Here is a 12,327-nt window from a genome sequence, read left to right on the forward strand (position 1 = left end):
TTGCAGGCAGATTCTTTACCACCAGACCAACAGGGAAGCTTCAGCACCTGCAAATGCCAAATACTATATACAGCAAATGCTACATATGTATTAGCTCTTATTTTTCACCAAGTCCTATGAAATAGCTGCTATGATAATACTAAATTTGTACTCGAGGAAACCATGCTTAAAGAGGTCCCATGACTGGTCCAAGGTTACACAGCTAATAAATAGCAAAATCAAGATTCCAAGCCAGGTTGCCTGACCTCAGTGCTCAGATATTTTGCTATCATGCTCTCTCTTTTCACTGACATCTTTCTCTCTCAGTTGTGCTTTGGTGGACTCAGGGATTAAATATCTGAAGAGAAGACTCTTTGAAAGAGGTTTTTCAGGAGCCTGGAAAGTAAGAATATTTCATGAGCCAACTTGAAATGACAAGACATGCTCCTTGCAAGTAAGGAAGGGAGCCTTTCCCAATCAAATTTCATTTTCTAAGGAAGAATGAATTTGGGTAACCTTTCTCACTCCCTGAAGTTAAAAATACCTTTTAAAAATGAGTTTGTCATGTCTTGTTGCATAACACTGAGCAGTATTTATAGAACGTGGAAATGAATGTGAAAACTTGTATTCTGATTCATGGCCTATTAGAAGTGGTGCTTTCATTAATAACTCTGACTTGAATTTTTCCTCCCAAGTTATTGGAGTGTTTATTAAACTTTTAAAGTATTTTTTCTGACTCGGAATGGGGAATAGAAAGATAGGAACTGGGACGAAGTACATTTTTAGACACTAACATTGTCAAAGGCTGAAAAAGCAGTCGCAAGTGTTTAACCTGTCAGACTGAGACCTGCCTTTCTGTAACTGACAGTATGGGGTATTTTGTCCCCTGATGCTGAATGCTGTTAATTAGAGAGTTAAAAATTGTTGTTTTCAGGAGTTAATTTTAAATAAAAGGCTTTATTGAAACAATATATCTGTAAAAATTTAGGTACTAGCATTTAATGAGCAAAACTGTGTACCTAAGATGTGTAATATATTGATTCCAAAATAATAAGGTTGGCAAATCTGTTATGAATATCTTTCCCCGCATGAATACACAGTGCTGCTATCATTCTGTTGGTTTTTTAAAGGATGGCTGCCTCTTACCCTCAAATGTATTTCCAAGTTTTGCCAAGTACTAAGGTGACTGATTTTATTTCTTTTATTAGATACTTAAGTTTCTCTTTCCTTTTTATATATTGCTTAAAAACAAACCTGCTTTTACAGGCCTCCTGCCACCTAAAAGGCTCCTTGTTCAGCACAGAGAAGATTTCATGCTGATCAGATTCTCCCCATTCTTCCTTTTTAAGCAAACACTGAAAGCTTTCAGCAGCTGCCCAAGATATCACTTTAAAACCCTTAAGGCAGTCTGAAAAGCCTCCAAAAAAGCATGACACGCAATCAAAGTTTAGTAAGGGAAGTTTTAATGAATAAACTTAGTAAATTAGACAGCACTGCAGTGGGGTGATTAACTCTCATTTGTGCATTAGTGTTGAAATTAATTAAAATGTTTAAGCCATAGGAGGCTGGTTACCTCGTCAGGACCTAGCTCTGTCCTCAGAGCCAGTCTGGATCCAGGAGTGATTCATCTTACACAGATGAGAGGGGGATAAGAAGAAAAGAACGGTCAGGACAAATGTGTTTTCAACGGTGCTTAACAGCAGGGAGACCATTGAGACTTCAGAGCAACGCTGCTGGAGTGTGACATCATAATAGGGTATGTACATGTGGAGTGAAGTGAAAAGGACTTTGCACACACACACACCTTTCCTCTCTTTTGGACTGGACTCTGTGTATATTAATTTCTTTGCCAGGTGGAATGCTGCAGTCCATTCTCGTCAAGACCACTCATAAATTAGCTGTTTTCCTGACTCTTTTTAAACCTGCCTGCTACCGTTAAATGTTCACCCTGGGGAGTCCCACACAGTGCAGTGACATGAAAATGTGGGCTTGGTGCCCTGGTGGATTTCCCTAAGATCAACTCCATAGGATGTATGAAAATATAATTGCCTCAAACAGACTCTCAGACACACAACAATGGATTTATTGTTAAATTCCCTTGACAATGTGCAGAGCAGAAACCATCTTTTCAAGAAACCCCAAATATTCCATTCCCATTAGGTTTTTAAATATCTCATAAGCTCAATTTCTTTCCAGAACTATGGGTCTGTGGATCTTCTTATAGAAACCCATTACCGTGTAGCTGTTTAACAAATCCGTGCCTGCTTAAAATTATAAATGACAGCCTATTCCATAAAGAGAAAAGTCTTCTTTGACAGGAAAACAATCTCAGTTGGTTCTCCTTGTATAACAAATGGACATGTGTCAGGCCGGGCACCATAGCTGTTTCCAACACTGGACTGCTATTTCTAATTCAGGGGTCCAAATTAAGGGATTTGCAGGAATTCGTGACTTCGGCAGAGCTGAATTATTTCCACCTGGAGAAAACTGTCATGATTTGCTATGGATCTACATTAATAACTTAAAAAAACTGTCTGTCTTCCTTATTTTTTGCTCTAAAGATTTCTTGTCAGACACGGTGTCAGAGGTCACGGTCACAGTGTTCCTTTGGTACCCATTAACTATAACCAGCGAACTTGTTCGCTATTGATCCACTATGTCCAAGTATCTATTATAGTGGCTATAAAAGGTGGCTTCACATCTTTCTAAACAGATAATTCATAAAGGTCAAGGGGTCGTGGCTTGTGATATATTATTCACTGTAACTGTGACTGAATGAAAGAGAGAGAGGAGCTAAGGGTCACACATGTGAGGCTAGAGAGGTAGAAAGTTGTGTGTCAATCGGACACGTTACTATCCATATAAATAATAAAAGGCATTAATAATATTTGTTCATGACCTCATTATTGATTCATTCTATTCTGAAGCAGATGCTCCTAGAGAGAGTGCAGACAGAGTTGATTTTTTACCACCAAAGTTCAGCTGAGGTTGTCTCTAAAATGGAATTCAACTAAAGACAGTAATATATACTCTGGCAGCAACATCCTGGGTCATGGGATTCATACATTTTGCCTGTAATGGGTCATCTGGGGTGAAGCGAGTTTGTTTGGGGAACAGGAGCCTCAAATATGAAGTGTTAAGGATCTGCTAGGCTGATTGGTTCAGCACATCCCCATGTTCCTTTGGGATCCTTTGATTCATCATGTTCTGTAACCTTTGTTGGTTTCTATTGAACATTCAGCAAACACTGCAGAGACCATTGCTGAGGTTCCCAAGTTCCCATTCAAAAGGAAAACGTCTCATCGGAGAACAGTCAGGATCTAACGAAAGAACCTAGCTTACAAGGTAGCTGACACTGTGCTCATGTAATGGTGTTTACGTTTTTCTGGTCTTCCCTGATGGCTCTGTAGTAAAGAATCCGCCTGCCAACGCAGGAGTCATGGGTTTGATCCCTAGGACGGGAAGATCTCTTGGAAAACGAAACAGTAACCCACTCCAATATTCTTGCCTGGGAAATCCCATAGACAGAGGAGCCTGACCAGCTGCAGTCCATGGACTCACAAGAGTCACACACAACTTAGTGACTAAACAACAATAACATGGTTTTCTACCCACCAGAGAAGCTGGAGATGGTGTGCTTTCTCAAGACTACAGTTTGGAGGCAAGTAAATTGAGATGAATCATGGTGAGATGAAATAGTTAAAATGTCATGCTCCATAAGTTTGAATGCATCCTTTAAGTTCTGAATAGTAAAACGCAACTGAAAATTGAAACAAGGGAAACAAAAGGCAGATAACTAACAATACAAATCCTCCATCTTTGACAAGGATGGTTCATGGCGAGAGCCAGATAGCACTTTTTCAGAGCCATTCCTGGAGGCACACCTGGGGACATGCACCCACACGCGTAGCCAGACACCCTCTTAATTTTACTTTCCTTTAACTATTTTACATATTATAATTGAGTGGGTGATGCATCAAAATTGCAAGCTTTAAGAGACAAACAATAAACTACTAGCTCTATATCTATTTACAAGTGTTAACTGAGGGAAATCCCTAGGCAGACTAGGCAAATTACACACTGTCCACAGCAAGTGTGGGCACCAGTGAGGATGAGTTTCAGAATAGGCCCTTTTAGCTTCAGGAGAGGGTTGAAGAAAGGTTTAGGGGTGGGCTTGGGCGGATGTGGGAGCTGAGGAATCGCTTCTCTGATGTTTCCTTACAGAGCCCCATTCATTTCCAATATCCACTAACTCTATAACTCTTGAAGCTAAAATGTCCTAAGAGAAATCTAAGGATGACCTATTTCCTGGAAGCGACCAATTTAAGTTAATAGTCTGACCCTGGGAATAGCTTTTCTTCTTTTTGTGAGACCCCAGTCACTGGGACAACTAAGGTCTTGAGGGGATTCGCCTCTAATATCTGTGGTTCTTAAACTTTTTTTGTGAATCAAAAACCCTTTTGAGAATGTAACAAAAACTAGGAGCCCTCTTTTGATAAAAACATTCACACATATACAATTTTGCACATATTTTAGGGATTCATAGAAGCCCTGAGGTTGCCACAGGTTAAGAACCCACATTTTAAATAGGCTTTTAAAAAAAAAGATGAGCATTGATAGAATCTGCCCTTCCCTCTTCAATTCAATAAAGAAAAAAATGAAGCTTAGAGATGAGCCAGCCATTGTAACCTTCAGACTCCAAATAATACTGTCCTTAATAATAATAATATTCATGTGTCCTGCTAGTGGTCTCTATAGACATCTATATTCTTCATAATAATTTTTATTTTTATTTAATGTTTGGAGATGTTGTAAAAAGTGACTACTGTTTCAAAATGTGACCTCTGTGAGGTTTAAAACCTACTGAATCAGATGAGATATGAAAGCGTTCAATATAATGTATGACTTAAAGCTATGTTTTTTAAACTTTAATAGGAAATGTCTGACTCTTAGATCATTGTTTCTAAAGCCTGGCAGACAGAAACATGTCTTTTAGAAAGATCTAATTCATATAGCAAACAGAGATCCAGCAGGGAGAAATAGTGCCTTTCCCCTTTACCTCGTGCAAACCTTTAATTTACAATGAAAAAACTCAGCTCCAATAACATTTTAATAACTATAACTCATCTCATTTTCCCCCTAAAGATTACTCAGGTATTGTGGTAGATCTTGGGATGTGCTGACAAAAACAAAAAACAAACAAAAAAAAAAAACAAAAAACATGGTCCTTGTCCTCAGGAAGCTTACAGTCTTAGGACAGATGTGTGTATGCACTTAAGTGGTCATTGAAGTGGCTTAGCATTCATTGCCTTCTTCCTTCCTCCTACCACAACTCTGTTTTTATTCAGGTACCCACTCCTCCTCACTCCTCCTCTACATAAGCTACGTAACTTAGGGGATCTGACTCATACTGGGCTAAACCAACCATGGACTCCTATAACACATCCTTGTCTATGATTGGCTTAGGTATACTGTGTGTGTGTGTGTGTGTGTGTGTGTGTTAGTCGCTCAGTCGTGGCCGACTCTTTGCAACCCCATGGACTGCAGTCCACCAGGTTCCTCTGTCCATGAGATTTTCCAGGCAAGGATACTGGAGTGGGTTGCCATTTCCTTCTCCAGGGGATCTTCCCAACCCAAGGATCGAACCCGGGTCTCCTGCACTGCAGGCAAATTCTTTACCAACTGAGCTACAAGGGAAGCCCTCAACCAATTAGTATTCTACATTTCCTGGGTGTTGGTAATTGGTTCAGGAATGGGTGTGTAACCTAAATTGACCTCATTGTACCAAAAGGAAGGACAATCAAGGGGAAGCAAAATGCTTCCCTTCTAGCTGTATTCTCCCAACTTCTGTTAACAACCCTCTTGGCTGCATTTGGGAAAGTTAGCCTAAGCATGAAGTTAAGACATCTGGGAGGGCAGATCTGAGAAACCAAAGATCTCAGACAACCAAAGAAGAAACCGTGGAACTCTCAGGTATCCTTTCCTGGCAGGAGGCAATGTAGACCCTTTCTGGATGATTCAGGTATCTGTGAAGACTGGTACACAGCCACCACTCTTGCTCAAAATCTCTAACAAGATTCAGGTCCATGAACATTTGCTGAGTGCTCACGGTGGCTCAGAGGGTAAAGCCTTTGCCTGCAATGAGGGTTCGATCCCTGGGTCAGGAAGATCCCCTGGTGAAGGAAGTGGCAACCCACTCCGGTACTCTTGCCTGGAAAATCTTATAGACGGAGAAGCCTGGTCCATTGGGTCACAAGACTATAGTCCATTGGGTCGCAAAGAGTCAGACACGACTGAGGGACTTCACTTTCACTTTTCATGACTCAGAACGATGCACAGCAGCGGGGAAGGAGTCTCTTACTTACTGTGTGACCTTAAGCTAGTTGCTCCACCTATCTGAGATGCCAGTTCTTTGTGCATAAAATAAGGATCCTATATGCCTACCTGTACTATTTAGGCAGATTAAAAACATTTTTAAGCATTTAGCACTAGAGACTAGACTAATGATGCACTGGCTGACTAGGTGACTAGACGATGTGAATAGTTTTCCCTACTTATACTGAATATGTGGCGTAGATTTGAGGATGTCAGGCCCAGTACTTTGGGAAATGTTACTATGAGATGAGCAGGTGATCCCCACTACCTTCTGGGGATAATTCATCTGGAATTTTTCTAATCCCCAAGATCTGCCCTCAGGGATTGCAGAAGCTCCTATTCAGTCATTAGTTAAAACAACAGGCTTCAGGGCCTGTGGTTGTGTACCTCTCCATTCCTGGGGCTCAAAAGGAAGCAACACTGTAAATTGCTTTGGAATGAATTGATTTGTGGTTTTGTATGTTACCCATCAAGTGTTGGAGAGACTAGGTTTCAGCCCACATGCAGAAAATGCTTCTCAGCTGGTCTGCACAGCCTATAAGCAAAGTAACTTTCTCCTTTCTATGAGGTGGATCTTTGGGCCCCCCAAACTGATGCTGGTTATTTGGCTTCCAGGGTGGCGTTAGTGGTAAGGAATCTGCCTGCCAATTCAGGAGACATAAGAGATGCGGCTTCGATCCTGGATCGGGAAGATCCCCTGGAAGAGGCATTTGGGTTTGAATCTAGATTTGCTCCCTCACTAGTTGTGTGACCCTGGGAAAGTGACCTAATCGCTTGGAGATTAATTTTTTTTTATTTGTAAGAATGGGATATGCCTACCCCAGTCCTATAAAGTGGGAGTACACCTGCTCCTAGAATTGTTAAGAGAGTTAAACAAAACAAATAAGAAAAATACATATTCAGCACAATATATGACATATGGTCAATAAACAGAAGCTATTACTATTTTGATTTATAATGGACAGCTGTCTGCCCATCAAATAATTGCCTTTCCTATCAGCACTTTGATTTCCTTTGGGGGAATTACCTTTTTCCCTGTTTAGTCATGGTCTTGGTACCCTCTAGTGTGCTGTCTACCTTAGAAGTTGATAGGGTCCTGGAGACTCTGCCCACCGATCTTTCCTTTCATCACCTATAAAACCCTGAGTTAAGCATGTGACTTGAGCTCAGCCAATCGGAATCTCTCTCTTGGGATTTTTTTTTTTTTTTAATCAGAATGAAGCAGGGATAGAAGAAACAGTGGGGCAGTAACTGAAGAACATCACCTTCCTTCCCCTCCTGCTGGTGCCCAAATCATTCCTGTACAGTTTCCTTTTGCTTAAGTAGCTGGTGGGCTTCCTGAGTGGCTCAGACATAAAGACTCTGCCTGCAATGTAGGAGACCCAGATTTGACTCCTGGGTTGGGAAGATCCCCTAGACAGGGGAATGGCAACTCTCTCCATTATTTTTGCCTGGAGAATTCCATGGACAGAGGAGCAGGCTGGTAGACTACAGTCTGTGGGGCCACAAAGAGTTGGACAGACTGAGTGACTAATACACACAAGTGTCTGGCATTTATTTCTGTTGCTTACAACCAAAGAAGTGAAGCATTATTACTTTCTATCTTTAGGAAACAAGTGGTTCCCTTCACAGCCTGCCTCACCCCAATTTGCACCCCACCATACATAGAATATTCCCCAGACACAGCTTAAATGTTTATAGCTTCATGCATGTCTTCAAGATGTTCTTTCTGTTTAGATGACCATATTCATCTCCCATGCTCCAACAGCAAACTCTAATTCATTCTTCAAGCCTTGACTCAAATATTACTTGCCTTGGGAAGCTTCAGTGACTATTCAGATCCAGCAATGCAAAAGTAGCTAAGCCCTTCCACCTTTTTCATTCTTTTTCTCAAGACATTTACTACATTTGCCCTGTTTGTAGTACAGTTAGGTTATTTGCTATCATCTAGCTCGTGAGCTCTTTGGGGATGGGAACCAAGCCTTAGGCTTGTTCAGCTTTGTGTCTCTAGTACCTACCTGGTCCAGAGCAAAAATACAAAATGTTTTTGTGGAATGAATGGCATTTCTTACAAATAAACAAACTGTGCGATTTCGTGGACAAGCATTTATATTAGGGGCATGTCAAGACAGCTTCAAAACAGTAGCCCAATTCTGCAGGTCACTCAGTTCTCCCAGTAGTAGTGGACAAATTCGTCCTTGTCTTGGTTTTCCAAGTTGACAACCTGGATTGAGCCCAAATTTTTAAGATCATTGTCTCAGTCTGTACTTTGAGAGTTATACAAGGAATCACAACAGGAACTGCTAAGACATATGGCTCTGATCACACACTAAACACCAAAAAATGACACATCTAATCCTCATAATACCCCTACGAAACAGATGCTATTTTCCCCATTTCACAAATGAGTCACCATAATGTCAAGTCACCTGCCCACGATTATATGGCTAACAAGTAGGAGAGCTGAGTTTCCTACCTACGCCGTCCTCTGCATATGAGTCCAACTCCCCTGGAGTCACTGAGGGATGCAGTAGCCTCTCGCTCATTCTATCACCACCCAGCCCTATTTCACAACTTGGGGATTAGAAGCAGGTCAGGGTGACCATATGTGGGAATCTGTATCCTTTATAGGAACCAGTGACCATGAGTGTGGAGCACAGACACAAAGAAGCAATATATTTAGCTAAGCTCCAGTGGGGTAGTGATGAAGAAGGAGGGGAATCCTTTGGGACTATTTGAAAATACTAAGATACCCAGAGATAACCTTGATGCCAGGAGTAGTCGTTATTGTTGTTTCAGTTGCTCAGTTGTGTCCAACTCTTTTGCGACTCCACGGACTAGCCCGCCAGGCTCCTCTGTCTATTGGATTTCCTAGGCAATAATATTGGAGTGGGTTGCCCTTTCCTTCTCCAGGGGATCTTCCCAATCCAGGAATTAAACACATATCTCCTGCATTGCTGGTGCATTCTTTACTGCTGAGCCACCAGGGAAGCCCTAGTCATGTTATTAGCCTTGGCTAAATTTACAAAGCTGAAAGTTGGTGAGTGGTGGAGAGTAGTGGTTCACTGGTAAGGTCAAAGAGTCACAATAGAGGCCTGGCTCTATTGTGGGACCTTGTGTGACTCAGTTCCCTCATCTGTAAAATAAGGCGTGATGAAAGTCTCCAAGTCATAGGATAGTTCTGTAAATTAAATGAGGTAATTGCATGGAAATTAGTATATCTGGCATCTATGTGGTTACATTGGGGCTTCCCTGGTGGTTCAGTTGGTAAAGATTCTGCCTGCCAAATGGAGGAGATGCAGAGATTCTGGTTCTATCCCTGGGTTGGGAAGATCTCCTGGAGAAGGAAATGGCAACCCACTCCAGTATTCTTGCCTGGGAAATCCCATGGACAGAGAAGCATGGCAGGCTACCATCCATGGGGTCCCAAGAGTCGGACATGACTTAGCAACTAAACCACCACCGTCATGTGGTTACATTACATACATTCAATGCAAAGTCACTGTTTTTATGGGAGATTTAGTGACCAATGGCACTTCAGGTCTTTTAGGGAACAATGAGAGAAAAAAATAGGGGTGAGAAGAGAGTTTTCCAACCACTTTGTCAGGGAGAGCATAGCCCTTAAGACTGGATGCCACTGCCTGCAAGTCCCAGGGGCCACCCAGTTTTCCACAGGATTCTACTGGCTTAGGCACCCACTCCAGTACTCTTGCCTGGAAAATCCCGTGGATGGAAGAGCCTGGTAGGCTGCAGTCCATGGGGTCGCTGAGGGTCGGACACGACTGAGCAACTTCACTTTCACTTTTCACTTTCATGCATTGGAGAAGGAAAGGGCAACCCACTCCAGTGTTCTTGCCTGGAGAATCCCAGGGACAGGGGAGCCTGGTGGGCTGCTGTCTATGGGGTCGCACAGAGTCGGACACGACTGAAGCGACTTAGCAGCAAGAACAAGATAGGGTTTGTGACTGCCCAGTTATTAGGGGTGATGTTTCTGTAGGATTATTCTGTAAGAGCAAACCCAAAATCCTTTTTTTTTTTCTCACTGTTTCCCCTTTAAAATTTCCAATGGGGGAAAAAACATTCAAAGATGAGTTGGTCAAAAAGGCTTATTTTATTACTAGCACCTTCTTCCAAAGAGCTAATGGCATTTCTCATGAATCCTGAGCATTCCATCAGCTGTGACAGCCAGTGCTTGGGGAAAGTTTGCATCAGCCTGTCTGCAAGCAGAAGTTAGGCATGATTTGCCTAGAGCCTGACAGAACACATGTACCCTAGACCCAGAGATTAGGGGAGAGAGGGGTCCAACCTGCCGGTCTATTTAAGCTTCCAACTTCCCAAACTCAGAAACTTAAAGCCTTCAAATAATTCCCATAGAAACCATACTTCAGCACAAAGCTCTCCATGAGCTGCAGACCAAATACATACAAATAAAGCGTATCTATGTAATGTAAGAAATATATTCTCTTATGCATCTGTCTTAGCTTTTAACAATCATCATTTACACGGCTTACAAGTAGACCCATTGTCCAAGAGACATTGGGGCTGAAAACTGAGGTGGAGGTGAGTATAAGCATATGAACGCATTACTGAACTCCAGAAGTGCCAGGCCCACATCAAACATGGCAATAAGACCCCTCCATGTAGGATTTGATAGGATGAAAATAAATCTATTGCCGTCTTCTCTCTATTCTATTAGTGCTGACATGTGAATGATACACTAAATAACATTCTCAAAAGGCAAATCCCACAGCACGTGGGGACCTCTTGGGACTGCGTGTAGGTGTTGTGATTCCACAGCTGGTATCACTGTGAACTCCCACCACTGGGATATGAAACAATTTGTAATGTAACAATTAACAGAAATATTGACTTAAGTATGCTCTCAGCAGGGGGCTGGTAACCCCAGGAATCAGCAGAAGAAACAGCACCATGCTACGTACAGTATCTCAAGGGATTCGAGCGATTCAAATGATGGAAGAGCATGATGCGCCTTGAGAAGCACCCCTGCCCCCTTTCATGTGGCTTCAGGTTGAAGCTAAAAATGACACTTTTCCTAAACCTGGGTTTTGAGCTACACTGAAGGGATGGGCTGTACAAAAACACACAGGCTCCAAAAGGCAAGGAATCACAGGGCTTCCAGCTTCACAATTTTGCAGATTCTAATTAAGAAAATGTTCCACCGGTCCTGAGACCAGGGACAACACAAAGCCACATTTTGCATAGCCTGGATGATTGTAAAGCTCCCTACCCGCCACCCCCCACCAACCCAAAAACTCCAACAGCTTCTGTCCCCACCCCCATCTGAGTTCTCATATACTTTCATCTCGCTCTCAGGATCCACTAAAGTAAATAAGATGTCCATCCAGATAATGGAAACCCCACCAGCTCTCAGTTAGTGCCTTTTCATGCCAATTAAACACATTTTATACAGTCATCGTAGCTGCATCAATGAGTGCATTAGGAGACGCCGATAGGGCTTGGCAGACGTCAGCCAAGCACATGAAATGTATTTCATGCAAGTTTTCTCTCTGTCTTATTCTAACCACTTGGCAACGGTCTCAATTGAAAACATTGATTCTGAAAGATATATATGGATATATAAACTGATTAACCAGCTTATTTGCTGCTGATTACTTTACTAATAAAGATCTCAGAGTGCTTAATTTAAATTAATACTTCCTTCATTAATGAAAATCCGGCTTAGAGCATAAAAAAAATCTTGACAGATGCATTTATTGCACAAACATACATTTATCTACGCCAAGCCAATTGAATATACAATCATATTTGGTTGGGGTTATAATTGATAATGATTCAACAATTATTACTTCAGTTAGGTGTGTGTTGTTCACCAGAGTCACTCTGATAGTCTGATAAGGTTTTCTCCTTTTGGAGGCTGTGAGGAGCTGAGGGGATGTCCAGAGATGTATGCGAGGCAAGCTCAGAACATTTGGTCACTTTTGAGATAAGGAG

The 12,327-nt window shown here is 41.9% G+C and overlaps 1 long non-coding RNA gene across 2 annotated transcripts in view; it reads left to right on the forward strand.

The window, feature by feature from the left end:
• The first annotated feature begins 1,638 nt into the window (after positions 1 to 1,638).
• The window catches only part of LOC129656204 (uncharacterized), a 37,429-nt gene continuing 26,740 nt past the window's right edge, over positions 1,639 to 12,327 (forward strand). The window contains exon 1 of one of the 2 annotated variants that reach the window (XR_008716264.1): positions 1,639 to 1,735. This is a non-coding gene — a long non-coding RNA (uncharacterized LOC129656204). Of the gene's footprint in view, positions 1,736 to 5,496; positions 5,953 to 12,327 lie in introns of those variants that run through there. The other variant, XR_008716265.1, reaches the window with a different exon arrangement.

This window comes from Bubalus kerabau, chromosome 6 (genome assembly GCF_029407905.1).
Source record: "Bubalus kerabau isolate K-KA32 ecotype Philippines breed swamp buffalo chromosome 6, PCC_UOA_SB_1v2, whole genome shotgun sequence".
In the NCBI taxonomy this organism is placed as follows: Eukaryota; Metazoa; Chordata; class Mammalia; order Artiodactyla; family Bovidae; genus Bubalus; species Bubalus kerabau.